Raw genomic sequence first — 17,348 nt, 5'->3', positions numbered from 1 at the left:
ATATTTTTTCCAGTCTTTTTCTACGTATGTACTTTTACAAATAAAATTATATATACAGATTATCATTGCCTTCATTTTTCATGCTTTTCCTCAGATATGGAACACTCTCCATACATCTTATTTTCAGTGACTGTATCATATTCTAGCTAGTGGATAAGCCAAAACTTAATCATGCCCATTATTTACCATTTAGGTTGCTTCCAATCTCATTAAAACAAACAGTTTAATGAACATAAATGTATCTTTTATTTCCATAATAATCCTTTAGACTATTTCCTCAAGATACATTTCAAGAAGTTCAATTACTGAGTCAGAGTGTGTGGGATTTTATGGCTCTTGCACCAGGGTCCTCTGGATTCCTGTCAAGCTGCCTGGTGCTGCCCTGTGGCTCCCAGTATTCAAACTCTCCTGCCTCAGCCTCCGTTCAAGCTTGTTCTTCTTGATCTGGTGCCAGAATTCAGGCAAGAATCAGGTCCAGGGATTCCGACACGGTTTGAAGGGATGTGCACGCACACACTCAACCAAGTTAGGCAAGGCTTGGGAAGTGAGGCAAGTATTGAGTCAGATAGGAAAGGATCCAAACATCGAGAAGTCGAGAAGTTCAAAACGATTGTTACCAAGCAAAACGCGAGGCGTCTGCCCTTTCCAGCATAATCCTGCCAGTGGGGGCAGCTCTGGAATGCCTCCCATGATCTTTCCCACCCAGCTGAGTCCTACTCCAACCTCAAGGTCCATCTTTTCTCTAAGCCCTCCCCACCCAGCAGGATCTATGAGCTATGAAAGCCCTATCTATGCCATGGGTCCACAAGCACATCTGCGACATAGTGCCTGCCAATCTATGAAAAGTAAGAAAAATGAGGACAACATGGGGAGCTTTTTATACAGCTTAATGTTTATAATTTAAAGGCTGTCCTTTAATCTCTGTTTATGTCCTTTATACTTCTCAGAATTCACATGTCCTTTCATTTATTTGTAAAAACGTCAATGGTTTTCTTTAATTAGAAGGTTGTTCATTCATCACATGTTTTTGAGTGCTTACTACCTGCCAGGTGCTATGATAGTCCCTGGACACACAGCAGTGACCAAAACAGACAAAGCTCCCCCTGCTCAGCCCAGCTCAGGTTCTGCAGACCAAGGCTTCATCTCCCCAGCTGCAATGCCAAGAGCAGGACCTGGTTGTACATCTTTGGATCCGCACACAGTAAATTTTTAACACACACTTGCTGAGGACAGGGTTTTACAATGATACCAACACTTGCTGGGAGGATGGTGGAAACAGTGGTATGCATAGCAGCATGCATCGATGGCACACATCCTATGGATCTGCCATATGTATGTATGGCATATGTATCCATGTATGACAGTGTGAAGTAGGCGTTGATGTCAGCCAGCTCTGGCACCACCCTGGCTGGCTTCCAGCCCCAGCTCTGCTGTAAGACCTTCAGCAAGTTCTTGGACCTCTTTCAGCTCATGTCCTCTCTATAATGAGGGGAAGATGGTAATAGCACTTGCCTCAGAGGTCTTGAGGATTGACGTCCTCAGGACAGGGCTGGTTCCCTGGAAGCCTTCCTTAAATGTGGCCTGCTGCAGCTGTAACCATAGCACCAATCAGGTGCTAAATGAACCAGCTATTAGGCGAGAGTCAACATTAAACCAGGAGAAAACTTCCACAGTCCAGGGAACCAATCTGAAATTGAAGATATATTTGACTGGTTGGCCAGAAAAGTTATTAACACAAGAGAGAAATTTTCATTTGTACATAAAAGAGAGGGAAAAAACTAGACAGACTTTCTCTTCCTTCTCCACAGATGCCAATAACAGAAATATGGCACAATGCTCCTGCCAAATCCAGGTTCCGTAATGATGGGCATGTGCCAGAAGTCAACCACAAACAGCCAGGCTGAGTTGGGGGTAACAGAATTGGGGAATAAGCACACACAGATTGGGGACTTTCCTGAAGTATGGACATTCCACAGACATTATTTCCGGTGCCATAGAGAGCTTCGGAATTTAAGAAGTCTGAAGGGGGTGCGGTAGGGTGGAAAGCAGAGCATGGGCCACAGCCAGCAGAAGGAGAAAGGCCCAAGTGTGTGGAGGCTGCTCTTAGTACTGAGATTTAAGTGGAATGCTGTGCAGATTTAATATCAGCGGCGCAGATAAAATAATGTCAGCAGACTGGGTAATTAAGTTTCTTGGCTCATTTCTTTCTCACTTTCTGGAAGGATGATCAGAGGGAAAAGAGATGAGTCCAATAAACTAAAAATTCCTCAGAATTATGAAGATATTTTTGGTTTCTCCTGACATCTAGGATAGCAGAGACATTATTTCAGGATCAGATCTTGACCATGCCCTTTACACTGGGCTAAGCATCACTCTTTAAAACCCTTTGATGAAAATGAGATTCTTTCAAAGATGTGCACAGACTAATTAAGACTACTTCTGGGGAGTCTTTAGCTCCCAGCAGAGGTCGTTTCTAGCAGAGTGGAACATATACTGTGAAGCCAGTTGCCACCACTCCTATTTCTCACCATCTCCCCAAATTCCTTTTCCTACCTGCCCCACGTTCCTCTCTGGGCCTGCATCTGGATCTGATCTGCTCAGCCCAGGCCTAGAGCTACACCAGGGGAGTTGTCAATGGGGCCATAGCCAGGTCATCACAGAGCAGCACTGGGCCCAACCACCTGTTCCCACTTGGTTTTTAAAGCTTGGGCTACTTGACAAGGAAAGAGTGAATCACAGAACCACAGTTACAGTTGAGACCATGGAGATCTGCTAATTCCACCTCCCACCCAGCAGAGGAATCTTGCTTTGTCCCAAACTGGGCAACAGTGGGCCTGATGTGTGCAAGGAGAATTGGCAGCATGTAGCTGAGCCATGAGGCTGGTGATTACAGGCTGATAGCAGGTAGGAAACTAAACCCAGCAGGGTTTGAGGCAGAACTTAGTCCAGACCCTGGTGGGTCCCCTTGTGAGACAGAGCAGGCCTGAGAGTGCCAGAAGCTGCGGCACTAACTCCCCCAGATCCCTAGGGTGCTCCTGGATTCCCCACAGGTAAGACACCTCACACATGCAGAACCCTCTCTGGGCATGTCCAACAGACCTGAGGCCTGAGGCTCCAAGAAGGGACAGGGAAGGGTGGCAGAGGAAGGAGTTCAGGTCACTGTTAATAGGATCAGCTCTCTTAGGAAAGGTCTGGGGCACTTCATTAGGGCTGTCCTCTTCCATTGCCCAGCTCCTGTAGCAGAGGTGCTTATTGTGGGGACCTTGACAGAGTCCGGCCAGGGCATCCCTGAAAGGTAACCACTGAGTTACCACCCTCACAGGTAGCCCATTCCCATGTGATGTCAGGGGCATTGTATTATTCAAGAATGATTTTTGTTGAGCCATGATATGCCTCCCCCTAAATGGACCCAATTCTACCTCCTGGAGTCACACAGAGTGAACTGTCCTCTTCTGAAAGACATGCCTAAAAATGTTTGAAGACAGGCATCATTTACCCTTTATCCTTCTGCAGATTAAACACACTCAGTCCCATTTCAACTATTTCTACTTGGCAGGTTTCAAATACATCCACTTCCTCTGGGCACACATTAGTTTGACTATGACCCTCTTGCTATGACTCTGAGGACTGAAGAAAGAACACAACGGAGGGCGCCTGTAATCCCAGCACTTTGGGAGAGGTCCAAGGCAAATGCACCACTTGAGCCCAGGAGGCTGAGACCAGCCTGGGCAACACGGCAAACCCCAACTCTACAAAAAATACAAAAGTTAGCTGGGTGTGGTGGCGCATGCCTGTGGTCCCAGCTATTCAGGAGGCTGAGGAAGACTGCTTGAGTCCAGAAGGCAGAGGTTGTAGTAAGCCGAGATGGCACCTCTGCACTCCAGCCTGAGTGACAGAGCCAGACCTTTCTCAAAAAATAAAAACTAAAACAAGAACAAAAAACCCACAACCTGCAACCGCACAGTGGTTAAATGGGCAGATCTGAATCTTATTTCCGTCACCCACTGTGCCTGTTTCTTCAGCAGCACCTGATAATCCTAGTTGTGGATAAAGAAAGAAATCAATTCATGGGGTGTTCTTAGAACTGTGCTTGGCACCTGATAAGCAGCTAATTAAGTTTTAGCTACTTCCTAACACAATGTTTACCATATAAGAGGTACATAATACATACACAAATCCTCCACCTGGATATTCTAGTTCCCTGACACACTAGCTTCCTTACCGATAAAATAAGAGTAGCAAGCAAGACTGATTCGGAACTTTGAAGAGGCAAGAAATGAGAAGTCTCCTGGTCAGTGCTTGGTGCATAAAAAGGATGCAAAAAACGTTAGCTTCCTCTACCTTTTTATTGATGCAACAGTTGGGAGACTATTCTTCATGTCTCTCACAGTTGAGCACATCTTGCAAGCAGAGGCACTGACTGCCATTGTTCCTATCTTTTCAAGAAGATTTGCATAGCAAACAGTCTCCAAAGAGAGAGAGTTTCCCTCAGCACGGAGCTAAGTGCAGGCACACTTGCTGTTAATTACAGAACTCCTCAGGACTTCTCTCCACTGTGTGTGCAGGTATCACTTGGTCCTCCTGGTCTCAGCTTGTGGGGGTTGAAGCTCAAAGAACCAGTACAGGAAAATGCTGATACTCTGATTACTGTTACTGCTGTGAATCATAAAGTCCCTCATCTCTAACCCATGAATCTCATCTTCTGCCAGCATGTATGAAAGTGTAGCAGGTTAACTCCTTAGCTTGAAAGTATGTGAAATCTAAGACCCTTCACCGCTACAAACAAAAGCCTGTAGGAAAGATAGTGGCAAAATAAACTCATTCCCCATAGTCTTTATCTTAAAATGTTATCTCCCCTATCACATCCTGCAAACATTTAGCTGACTTTTTAATATTTTTAAGAATGTTTTCTTATTTATTTCTTATTATTCATGCTGATTTTCATCTTCTTGATTCTAATGCAAATTTCTGTTCATTTGAGATATTTCTAAGGCTATATATATTTTTTATTTTTTGCAGGGGGCATTCTTTTGAATTTGAAGACTCCCCTTTTTAAGTTCTCTTGTCTGAGATGCACAGACCACTCTGTCTCCTTACATCCCATTCATTCCTCCCACCAAACCATGTACACAACTCTCCTTCTAAATCTAGTCTCTTAACTGTAGCAACAGATACTAGGTCTGCACTGAATAAAACAGATGGAGAGCTTATGCCTTCATTCAGTTTGTGGGCAAGAGAACTGCAAGTTCAGCCATCATCCTGGAGTGCTCGTCTCCTCTCCCCTCAACCTTCACTGAGCACAGAGTAGGTTTCTCATGCTAACAACCCTGCCTGTAAAAGGTGGGGATGCATGATCTGAGGGCACAACTTGGCTGAAGGCCAGCAGGACACCAGCTCTCACAGTTGGGCAGAAGATGTAAGAACAGAAATCTGGCCTAGAACAACAAACTAACCCACAAGATCAAGCCGGTATCTGAGAACATGGCTGATGAATAAGGACAAGGAAGTACAGATACTGCCAGACTCACCTCAGGCAACAAGAAAAGGAGGAAACACAGTTAAGGATAAGGTTATGGAAATGCCTAATACCATTTCTACTCCCCTCAAGCAGCTGAGTGGCAAGCTGGTAGATACAAAAGTGGTCAGTGGCTCCATGTCTTCTTCAGATACCCTAAATTAATGGGACATGACTCTTCACTCCTGCCTCCTACCACCACTACTTCCACTGCCATCCATTTTTAGATCAAGGATTTGTGTGCAATGATAAAATCTAGCTTGCAGATACCCACTGACTATTCAAATAAGCTCCCAGTGATTTTTTTTCTCTTTCTTTCTCTCTCTCTTTCCTCTTTTTCCTCTCTTCCCCTTCCCCTTCCCTTTCTTTCTTTCAAGACAGAGTCTTACTCTGTTAACCAGGCTGCAGTGCAGTGGCGTGATCTCAGCTCACCGCAATCTCTTCCTCCTGGGTTCAAGTGATCCTCCTGTCTTGGTTCCCCAAGTAGCTGGGATTACAGGTGTGCACCACCATGCCTGACTACTCTTTTTTTTTTTTTTTTTGTATTTTTAGTAGAGACAGGTTTCACCATGTTAACCAGTCTGGTCTTGAACTCCTGACCTCAGGTGATCCACCCGCCTCAGCCTCCCAAAGTGCTGGGATTACAGGTGTGAGCCACCACATCCGGCTGAGCTATCAGTGATTTTCAAAGTTTTTTTCTCTTGCATTCTATAATGACCCTCCCTCCTCACTATAAAATTGGATATATCTAAGTCTCAGCAACTGGTATTAAATTATAACATGATTCTTTTAAAAATAAATAAGCCAACAAGACTCTTGAACTATAATGCTTTGTTATTATTCATCTTTTTTATATTTGGGTTTTATTTTTAGATTTTACTGTCTAAAGATCCCTGACAATATTTTTTAAGCAGGGCAAGGTATCCCAAGACCTCAACATCTGGTCATAAGTTACTTGCAGAACTTTAGCATAGTTTTCCTTCCTTTGAAAAATAATTAGTCTGTGATGGCTTTAATGGATAGCAAATGAATAAAAACAACTTTTATCTTAACATAGCTTTAGCAGTAAGAATGAATTTTATCTGGCCCCACAATCAGGGATTGTCTGAAAACATTTAGTAATAAGTTCCAAGAAAAATTCCAGGGGATGAACCCTTGGTCTGCAGGCCTTCTACCAGCTTAAACGCTGCAGGGGTAGGGGTCCACCCTCATCCCACACCCAGGGTCTCCTTTGTGTTGCAGGGGCTCAACTGCTGGTCCTACCTCCCCCAAGATGGCTTTCCATCTCGTCAAAGTGCCCCAACCAGAAACTACTCTTATGTTTTCCTATGATACTATGGGTCATCTGCTTTTACTATGTTTACATAAGAGACAGGACAGGATCCAAATCTCACCCCAATCTCCCAATTGCCAGAAAACCCATCTTTTTCCCTATACATATTAACTAATTCCCACTTTGCCCAACCCTGTAGGGGGTTGCTGTTGTTTGAATGTGTCCCTCAAAATTCATGTTTTGGAAACTTGACTCCCAATGCAAGTTTTGTGAGGTGGGAGCTCTAAGAGGTGATTAAGTAATGAAGGCTTTGTTCTCATTGATAGATTAATGTTATTGCTGGAGTGGGTTCATTATTGTAGGAGTGGGTTTGTTAAAAAAGTTCAACCATCTCTTGCTCTCTTGTCCTTCTACCTCCCACCATGGGATGACAGCAAGAAGGCCCTGGCAAGAGGCCAGACCTTGAACTTGGACTTCCCAGCCTCCAGAACTGTAAGAAATAAATCTCTATTCTTTATAAATTACCTGGTTTGTGCTATTCTCTTACAGCAGCATAAAATAGGCTAAGACAGGGTCTTCAGGCTATTCCACCCCATATACTGCCTCTAGTCAAAAATGCCTAGACATACAGAGAAATAAACCTGGTCAAGAGAAGACGTCACTGCTGTCCCAAAGCACAGCCCATAGAATTACTCCCCAGATACAGGTACCATCTGGATTCTCCACTCTTTGTAAGAACCTGAACTGGTAGTTCTAAGTAAGGTAACTTCAAGGGAAGCCATGAAGGACTCCTCCATCCTTCTTCAGCTGCAGTAGGGATCACATGTATTTGGCAGAGTATGGTAAAGAATCCTACTGCTGCATCAATCAGTGAGCATTCAAAGAGCCCATCGTGACCCATCAGTGTCCCTGCTTCCTCAGGTTGAAATCCTTTGACCACATTTGTAGGGCTTACAGGTTCTGAAGTCAAGAATCTGACATGTTTGTGCTTCTGTCCTACTCCTTCCATCTGTCTTCTCCTCTGCCACCCAACCCCTCTACTCAGAGTTGGGACATCAGTAGCGTCTTCTGCCTAGGTAGGGACTAGTCCTGGACCTTCCTTGTCATCACCGTCCCCACACCCCCCAATACACAACTCTAAAAGTAGCTCCTCAGGAAACATCAGTTCAGGCCTCAACCTCATACCACAGAGCTTTTGGAGTGAGGCAGTTAAGGCACAGCTTTGAGTGGCTCTCAGTGCAAACAGAAGAAGAAAGAAACCATCCCTGACTTCAATGAGTTTCCAGTTTAATGGGGAAAACAAGGCCCACGAGCACATATGAAAGCAGAAACTCGCCAAAAGAGCATTATTCTTTGTGTGATCATGGGTTTAAATACCTTGTGGCTGCACTAACACAGTTAATCACCACCCCAGCTTCTCAACAGACTTTCTTCCCTTGGTTTCTGGAATGCCATGCTCTCCTGCTTTTCTTCCTACTTTCTTTTCCTGGCCTCTAAATGACTAGTGTGCTCACCCTGAGGTGACCAAATCAGTCCTGTGGTTTTATACGCCTACTAGAGGCTGGTGATCTCCACACACATTTCCTATCCCACCCTCTCCACTGACCTCCAGAATTTGATACCCCACTGTCTACTCCAGATCTCGACTGGTTTATCTAACAAGACATACAGGACCTCTCCATTTTCTCCAGCCAAATGTGCTCCTCCCATGGCATTTCCCATCCGGACAAAAGGCTCCACTGTCCACCCAAGTGCTCAGACCTAGGAGTCATCCCTCACTCTTCTCACTCCACTTCCAATCCATCAGCAGCTCTGATGGGTTCTACCTTCAATCTCATCACTTCTCTCCACCTCCACTGCCTCCAGCCATCCAAGGCACCGTCATCGTGCTTTCCGACCACTGTAGCAGTCTCCTGCCTGTCTCCAAATTCCACTCTCCTATAGTTAGCTCCCCGATAGTCAGATTGTGGCACCCCCCACTCGACACCCTCCAACAGCTCCCCACTACACACTGAATAAAAGCCAAACCCCTTACCATGGCCTACACACCCTTGCATACCCAACTCTGACTTACTGCTCCAAATTCACCTCCTATTAAGCTCTGCCTCACCCTTCCCACTCTTATACTCACTGGCCTGTTTTGCTGTTTTTCCAAACATACCAAGTTCCCTTCTGGCTCAGGGCCTCTACAATGGCCAGTTTTTCTACCCTGTGTAGTTTTCTTCCTCTAGATCTTCTCAAGACTCACTCCTTTACTTTATTCCATTTTCTGCTTATGTATCACCTCCACAGAGGGGCCTTTCTTGACTACTTGACCATCCTATATAAAACACCACTCCACCCAATCTCTTCATCCCCTTATGTTCCTTACTGTACTTTTTTGTTTTTGTTTTTCATTCTTTTTTTTTTTTTTTTTTTTTTTTTGAGACAGAGTTTCATTCTGGTCACCTAGGCTGGAGTACAATGGTTTGATCTCAGCTCACTGCAACCTCTGCCTCTTGCATTCAAGTGATTCACCTGCCTCAACCTCCCCAGTAGCTGGGATTACAGGCCTGTGCCACCACACATGGATAATTTTTGTATTTTGAGTAGAGATGGGATTTCACCATGTTGACTAGCCTGGTCTCGAACTCCTTACCTCAGGTGATCCATCCACCTTGGCCTCCCAAAGTGCTAGGATTATAGGTGTGAGTCACTGTGTCTGGCCCTTACTGTACTTTTAAAATCACTGCTGAATGTTACTGTCTTCCTGTTCCATTAGAATAAAAATTATGCAAAAGCAGGGACTTTGCCTCACTCATCACTCAAGGAGTACTTGTTGAATAAATGAAAATCATCCCTGACAGAATGTCATATCATGTTAGCCACATTGACTGGAGTGACATTCTTTTCTGGGGAAGGGGACTGAATTTCTCATAGAAACAATAACATAAGAGATGGTTACAATATTGATCAAGGTCCTAATGCCTACTTTTTAAAGAAATATGATCAAACCCCATATTTAACTACAAAGTATATATCAAGCAATATAGAGCTCTCTAAAATACATGTACTTGCATTAAAAAAAGAAAAATAGGCCAGGTGCGGTGGCTCAAGCCTGTAATCCCAGCACTTTGGGAGGCTGAGGTGGGGGGACTGCTTAAGCCCAGGGGTTTGAGACCAGCCCTAACAACACAGCAAAACCCCCATTTCTACAAAGAATTTAAAAGTTAGCTGGATATGGTGGTATGTGCCTACACTCCCAACTAAGGAGGCTGAGGCAGGAGGATTGCTTAAGATGGGGAGGTCAAGGCTACAGTGAGCTATAATTATGCCACTGCACTCCAATCTGGGCAACAGAGCAAGACCCCGTCTCAAAAAAAAAAAAAAGGCATGGAATTCAGATAAGAAACTTTCCACTGGCATCTCTGAAAATACATATGGAGAAAACTACAGGTTACTTGCCCTTTTGAGACATCAAGAAATGTTGGAAGGGAGAATGTTAGAATGCAGCAGGGCATGGAGACACACCCGTGGTGCTTGGAAGTCCAGGAGGGCAGCATGGAGCCACCCAGCCTCTGCAGCTCTATCTCCCCTGCCAAACTTGGATCTGTCTGGAGTCAGGAGAGACTTCTAGTTGCAAGGAAAAGGTAAACAGAAGAGCCACTGGAATTCACACAGCCACGTTGCCCTGAATTAGGAGCACAAGGTATGCACTTCCCACCTCTATCACTTGTTGTGAGCCAAGCTGCTGCAGCAAGGTACAATCTTCAGATCTGAGCTAACTCTGGATCGCACCCTGCTCCAGGGGCCAGTAGCTACTGCACCTCCCAGCACTGGAACTCCATTTTCCTTACACCAAGTTCACATGGGTGGCTGTATGCCACAACCCCAGTTGCATGGAGATTGGGCCCAAGATTAGCTGTGACTCTGGTCCTGCACAGCAGGGAAACCAACCCCTGCCATTGCACTTCCAGCCAGAGAAACAATCTGTCACTTCAGCCTGGGCAAACCTATCCTAGAGCCAGCCAAATGGCTGCATGCCCTCCTTTAAATAGGAGAGGCTCCTGAGCCTCCAATAGTTGATATGCCCCCGCACCAGCAAAGTGGAAACTATGCACCCACACTCAGGAGCTGAGAAACAGCACTATAATAGTATCACCCCTTGTAGGCATATCCCTGACCTGCCGAGTGGCCCTGTACCACCCCCCACAAAAGGGCCTGAGAAACCCATAGGACATCCCTGATAGGCATGCCCTTATGCCAGCTGAGCAGCTTTGTACCTGTGTCCCAAACCTAAGAAACAACCCTGTGGACCAACTCCAGCACATAGACCCCCAGGCTAGCTGAGCAGCTGTCTGCCTATGTCCCAGCCCAAGAAATAGTACTGGGGGCCACCTCTGGCAGGCATGCCACCACACCAGTTGAGCAGTCTTGTACCTGCATCCTGGGCCTAAATAGCAGCTTCATGGACTGTTCCTGGCAGACACATCACCAGGCTGGATGAGCAGCTATATGCCCATGTCCTGAGACAGAGAAGCAAACTCATGGGCCACCCCCAGCAGACATGCCCCCCAGCTAAGCAAGCAACCATGCAGCTGTGTCACAAGCATGAGAAACAGACCTGTGGATAGTCCCCAGCAAACATGACCTGTGTCCAGCCACGTAGCCTTCACCACTAGACTGGCCTTACAAGAAATGCTCAAGGGGCCAGGCGCGGTGGCTCAAGCCTGCAATCCCAGCACTTTGGGAGGCCGAGGCGGGTGGATCACGAGGTCAACAGATCGAGACCATCCTGGTCAACATGGTGAAACCCCGTCTCTACTAAAAAATTACAAAAAATTAGCTGGGCACAGTGGCGCGTGCCTGTAATCCCAGCTACTCAGGAGGCTGAGGCAGGAGAATTGCCTGAACCCAGGGGGCGGAGGTTGCGGTGAGCCGAGATTGCGCCATTGCACTCCAGCCTGGGTAACAAGAGTGAAACTCCGTCTCAAAAAAAAAAAAAAAAAAAAAAAAAGAAATGCTCAAGGGATTCTTACATCTGGAAATGGAAAGACAATAACCACCCATTACGAAAGTATAAAACTCAATAGCATAGTCAGTACACAAAGGAGAAAAAGAAAGAAATCAAGCCATCTCCTAATGGAAAACCACCCAACTGTAGATGTAAACAATAGGAGAGGAAGTAAGGAACAAATGATATACAAAACAACAAAATTAAAGAAGTCCCCATCTATCAAAAGTAACCTTGAATATAAATGGATGAATTAAATTCCAAATTTAAAATATATAGACTAGCTGAACACATTTTTTATGACATCAAAAAAAAGAGAAGAAAGTTAAATTGTTCCTGTTTGCAGACATCATGATCATATATATATATACACTCCACCAAAAAGCTGAGAACCGATAAACAAATTTAGTAAAGTTACAGAATACAAAGTTAATATATAAAAATCAATAGCATTTCTACAAAGAACAAACTAGCCAAAAAGAAATCAAGAAGGCAATCCCATTTACAATAGCTGCTAAAACAAATTTAACAAAGGAGGTGAAAGACCTCTACAAGGAAAACTGCAAAACACTGATGAAAGAAACTGAAAAGGATACAAACAAATGGAAAGGCATCCTATGCCCGTGGATCAGAAGAACACTGTTAAAATGACAATACTACCCAAAGCAATCTACAGATTGGATGCAATTCCTATCAGAATACCAATGAAATTCTTCACAGAAATAGAAAAAGAATCCTAAACTTTATATGCAACAATGAAAGACCCTAAATAGCCAAAGTAGTCCTGAGTAAAAATGACAAAGCTGGGGGTATCACACTAGCAGACCTCAAAATATACTAGAAAGCTATAGTAATCAAAACAGCATGGTATTAGCATAAAAACAGACACACAGAGCAACAGAAAAAATAGAGAACCCAGAAATTAATCCACACAGGTACAGCCAATTGATTTTCAAAAAGGTGCCAGGGGGCCGGGCGCGGTGGCTCAAGCCTGTAATCCCAGCACTTTGGGAGGCTGAGGCAGGTGGATCACAAGGTCAAGAGATCGAGACCATCCTGGTCAACATGGTGAAACCCCGTCTCTACTAAAAATACAAAAAATTAGCTGGGCGTGGTGGTGCACGCCTGTAGTCCCAGCTACTCGGGAGGCTGAGGCAGGAGAATTGCCTGAACCCAAGAGGCGGAGGTTGCAGTGAGCTGAGATTGTGCCACTGCACTCCAGCCTGGGTAACAAGGGCAAAACTCTGTCTCAAAAAAAAAAAAAAAGGTGCCAGGAACATTCTTTAGGAAAAGGATACTCTCTTGAATAGATGATGCTGAGAAAACTGGATATCCATATGCAGAAGAATAAAACTAGACACCCCGCCGCAACCTGTCATCCTGTGCAAAAATCAATTCAAAATGGATCAAAGACCTAAATGTAAGGCCCGAAATTGTAAAAATTAATAGGAAAAAAAAAAAAACAAGAAAAATGCCTCCGAACATTGGTGTGGGAAAATATTTTATGAATAAGACCTCAAAAGCACAGGGAACAAAATGAAAAATAAACAAATAGGATTATATCAAATTAAAATGTTGCTGCATGACAAAGGAAGCAAAGAAAACAGTGAAAAAACCTACAGAATGGGAGAAAATATTTGCAAACTATTTATCTGATAGGGGATTAATATCCAGAATAGGAAAGGAACTCAACTCAACAGCAGAAAAACAACCTGATTAGAAAACGGACAAATGAAATGAATGGACATTTCTCAAAAGAAGAAACACAAATTGCCAACAAATATATGGAAAAATGCCCAACATCACTAATCATCAGGGAAATACAAATCAAAACCACAGTGAGGTATCATCTTGTCCCAGTTAGAATGGCTATTTTCAAAAAGACAAACAACAAATGCTGGCAAGGATGAGGAGAAAAGGAAACTCATACACTGATGGCGGGAATGTAAACTAGCATAGCAACCATGGAGAGCAGTATGGAGGTTCTTCCAAAACTATAAATAGAACAACCATACGATCTAACAATTCTACTACTGGGAATTTATCCAAAGGAAAGGAAATCATATAAAAGAGACATCTGTACCCCCATGTCTACTGCAGCACTATTTACCATAGCCAAGATATGGAATCAATGTAGGTATCCAATAAAAGATGAATGGATAAATAAAATGTGGTATAGATACACAATGGAATACTATTCAGTCATTAAAAAAAGAATGAACTCGGCCGGGAGCGGTGGCTCAAGCCTGTAATCCCAGCACTTTGGGAGGCCGAGACGGGTGGCTCAGGAGGTCGAGAGATCGAGACCATCCTGGTCAACATGGTGAAACCCCTGTCTCTACTAAAAATACAAAAAATTAGCTGGGCATGGTGGCACGTGCCTGTAATCCCAGCTACTCAGGAGGCTGAGGCAGGAGAATTGTCTGAATCCAGGAGGCGGAGGTTGTGGTGAGCCGAGATCGCGCTATTGCACTCCAGCCTGGGTAACAAGAGCGAAACTCCGTCTCGGAAAAAAAAAAAAAAAAAGAATGAACTCTGCCATTTGCAGCAACATGGACAGAACTGGAGGACATTATATTGAGTGAGATGAGCTAGCATTATATTGAGTGAGATAAGCTAGGAACAGAAAGTTAGACACAGTGTGTTCTCACCCATATGTGAAAGCTAAAAAATGTTGATCTCATAGAAGTAAAAAAGTAGAACAGAGGATACTAGAGGTTGGGAAGGGGAGGAGGGATGGAAAGAGAGGGATTTGCTAAAGGATACAAAGTCACAGCTAGATAAGAAGAGTAAGTTCTACTGTTCTATCCCATGGTAGGATGACTATAGTTAATAATAATATATAGTTTCAAATAGGTAGAAGGAAAATATTGAATGTTTCAAACAAAGAAATGGTAAATGTTTGTGATGATGGATATGCTAATTACCTGGATCTGATCATCATATATTAATTGTATCAAAATATCATTATGTACTCCATGAATATGCACAACTATTATTGGTAAATTTTTAAAAATTAAATTAAATTTAAAAAATGTTTTTATCTTGCTAAGGGTTCCTGTACTACCTGAGTGTCCCATTAGCTCAGACTTTAAGGGACTCATGGAGAAGGGCATGAGTTCTAGACTGCCTTTGCACTGACCAGATGTGTCTCCAGACCTTTGCTCACATGGCCCCATCGATGTGGAGAAGGGAATACTGGGTGAGTCCTATGATGTCATGTGCCCCTAGGCTTTAAAACTAGAGTTTTATCTCATTTTTATTTACTTCTTTTCCTCATTGCAAATGTCCCTGTCATAGCATAAAGTAGGTGACTAAACAAAGAAGGCTTCTGGCATAGCCCGCTCACCAAGTACCAGAGACACTACTTTCATCCTGATTTTCGGCCAGGCAGATGGACTTTAAAATAAAGAGACTTGCATTATTTTTTCCATCCTTTGATCTTCTACCTGTGGTGCTTCACAGTGTGAAAAGCCTTAATGCTTTCCTTTAAAGGGCGCCTTGCTCATATGTTCAGGGTTCACTTTGGTCCAGCCTCCCACAAATCCTAAAATAAAGCCCCGCATCTAAGCCACATGTACTTCGTTTTCTTTCGGACAGTAGTAGGATGCTGCTTTTCCCTTTATCAGCCATTTTAGGGTCCAACCTCATAGTCACTTTTTTAAAAAAAATTACTTTAAAGTTACGGGATTTATTTCCTTAATGAAAACGCAGACCCTACATACTTCAATGTCTTTCAAAGCAGTCTAAGAAGCTGTTCTCTCAAGTCAATGATGGGGTCATAGTTCAAAGCAGGTTTAGAATCATGGGGGAAATAATTAGTATTATGTTTTTGAAATCACAGGCCACACTTCCTTTTATTAATTCATGCCTCCCTACTTCCACCACCCACCAACCTTCTCACTTTCTTTGCTTCACTGGTATTGGTTTTGGCCCTGCCAGCCTCTTTTGCGCTGAGAGTCAACAGCCACCCTCACCCCAGGCTGATGCCAACTGAGGACCCCTGAACTACTGTAGACCCTAAGGAGGGGGTCAAGGGTAGCAGCAGGAAGCCACCTTCCTCACTGCTAAAGCTGCAGAAAGCTTTATGGAAACACCCGACACCCCAAATTACTCATATGCAATCCCAAATGATCCCACCCACACTTCTAGAGTATCGTTTAAAATATTTACCATTGTACAGCTGCCCAAAGAAGGCACTTTGTTAAACAGGCTCACTCTACACCTATTATGGGATTTCTCACCAAACTGAGTGCAGGTGACAGGTTGTAGGCAGTGCTCTGGAAGCTGCTCAGTCCCACAGAACTAGCTATGGTTATGGGCCCAGGTAATACAAAGTTCTACTTGTGTTCCATCCCTAACAACGCCTGCTTGCCAAGGAACCATGGAGTCAGAGAAATCAAAACCACAGTTAGTCAGAGCAGCCTCCTGGAGCAGCAGGGAGGAAGTTTTCAGCCATCGTGGAAGGATGGAGTACCACAGCGTGCAGTGTGAACAGTCTGTAGCAGCAGCCAGGGCAACCCACAGGCCCTTACTCTTGTTTCCTGGCTAGTTTCAGTGATGATTCCCACCACCTTTGCCAGTTCTAGAATTCTGACCAGCTAAGCCAAGATCAACAGGCAACGCTAAAGCATGCTGCCTTCACTCCTACCTGCCTGGGCAGCTGGCCAAGTGCCATCTCACCTTGGGGGCACCAGTCTCCTCCGGGTACCTAGAAAGACACACAGTTCTCCTCTCTGCAGCCTTCACAGGGTGGACTGAGGAGGAATGGTCAACAGCATAATGTAAACTCTGCTCACTCACCACCGTCTTCTCTGTTGTTTGTTGTGGCAACTGGGCCAGGGGGACAGGAAAGGCGTCCTGAAGCTCTCAGCTGGGAAGCTCCTGAAGTCACTCTGAACTGTAGCAGAGGCAGCCGATTCGGGAGCCACCTGGGTGGGTGGGAAGGAGGAAAGGAAAGCCAAATCAGGGACAGACACGCAAAAGGGATATGGGAGAGGCTGGGAGGAGTACATCACTCCTGGGACAGGCTATGTGGAAATAGGGAAGTGTCCCAACAGTGACAATAGGTAGCTTTTATTACCATGTGGGGGTTATACGTTTAGAGTTCAGGAACAATAGTTACAAGGAGAACCAGAACAAGGTACTTACTTCCCCCACAGAGGACAGACGCAAAACCATAGAGGGTGGTGCTCAGGGTAGGTTGCAGGGTCTAGGGAGAGGCCCTGGCAGGGGTGAGGGAGGAAGGCCATGGGAGCTGCCTTCCTGCAGGTGAAAGGCAGTACAGGTAGGTGGCTGTTGGGGCCTTCTGGAGGGAGCTGGCTCCTGGGTATCAGGGATCTGGCTTTGGTGACATGGCCAGGGGAAGAAAGGGCTGACAGGGCAGAAAGAAAACACTGACACCCTGGGAGAGGACTGTGCTTCCAGAGGAGGGTCTCTCCTATCTTCACTGTCCCCAGGGCTGGGCCCACATGCTCTGCTCCCCTAGCACCCCCACCAAGGCAGACCACAGGACACCCCCACTCAGTGTGGACACCCCCACTCAGTGTGGCCAGGCTCCTGAAGTT

General features: G+C 44.8%; 1 protein-coding gene across 6 annotated transcripts in view; it reads right to left on the bottom strand.

Annotated features, from left to right (window-relative positions):
- Positions 1-17,348, bottom strand: part of MYLK (myosin light chain kinase) — a 283,432-nt gene that overhangs the window by 215,363 nt on the left and 50,721 nt on the right. For all 6 annotated transcript variants that reach the window (XM_078351929.1, XM_008982318.5, XM_078351931.1 and 3 more), the window contains one exon: positions 16,585-16,712. The gene's annotated coding sequence lies outside the window, so the exon portion shown is untranslated. The remainder of the gene's footprint in view (positions 1-16,584; positions 16,713-17,348) is intronic.

Source organism: Callithrix jacchus, chromosome 15 (assembly GCF_049354715.1).
Source record: "Callithrix jacchus isolate 240 chromosome 15, calJac240_pri, whole genome shotgun sequence".
NCBI lineage: Eukaryota > Metazoa > Chordata > Mammalia > Primates > Cebidae > Callithrix > Callithrix jacchus.
The sequence above is the reverse complement of the archived record's forward strand: the minus strand, read 5'-3'. Positions and strand labels throughout refer to the sequence as shown.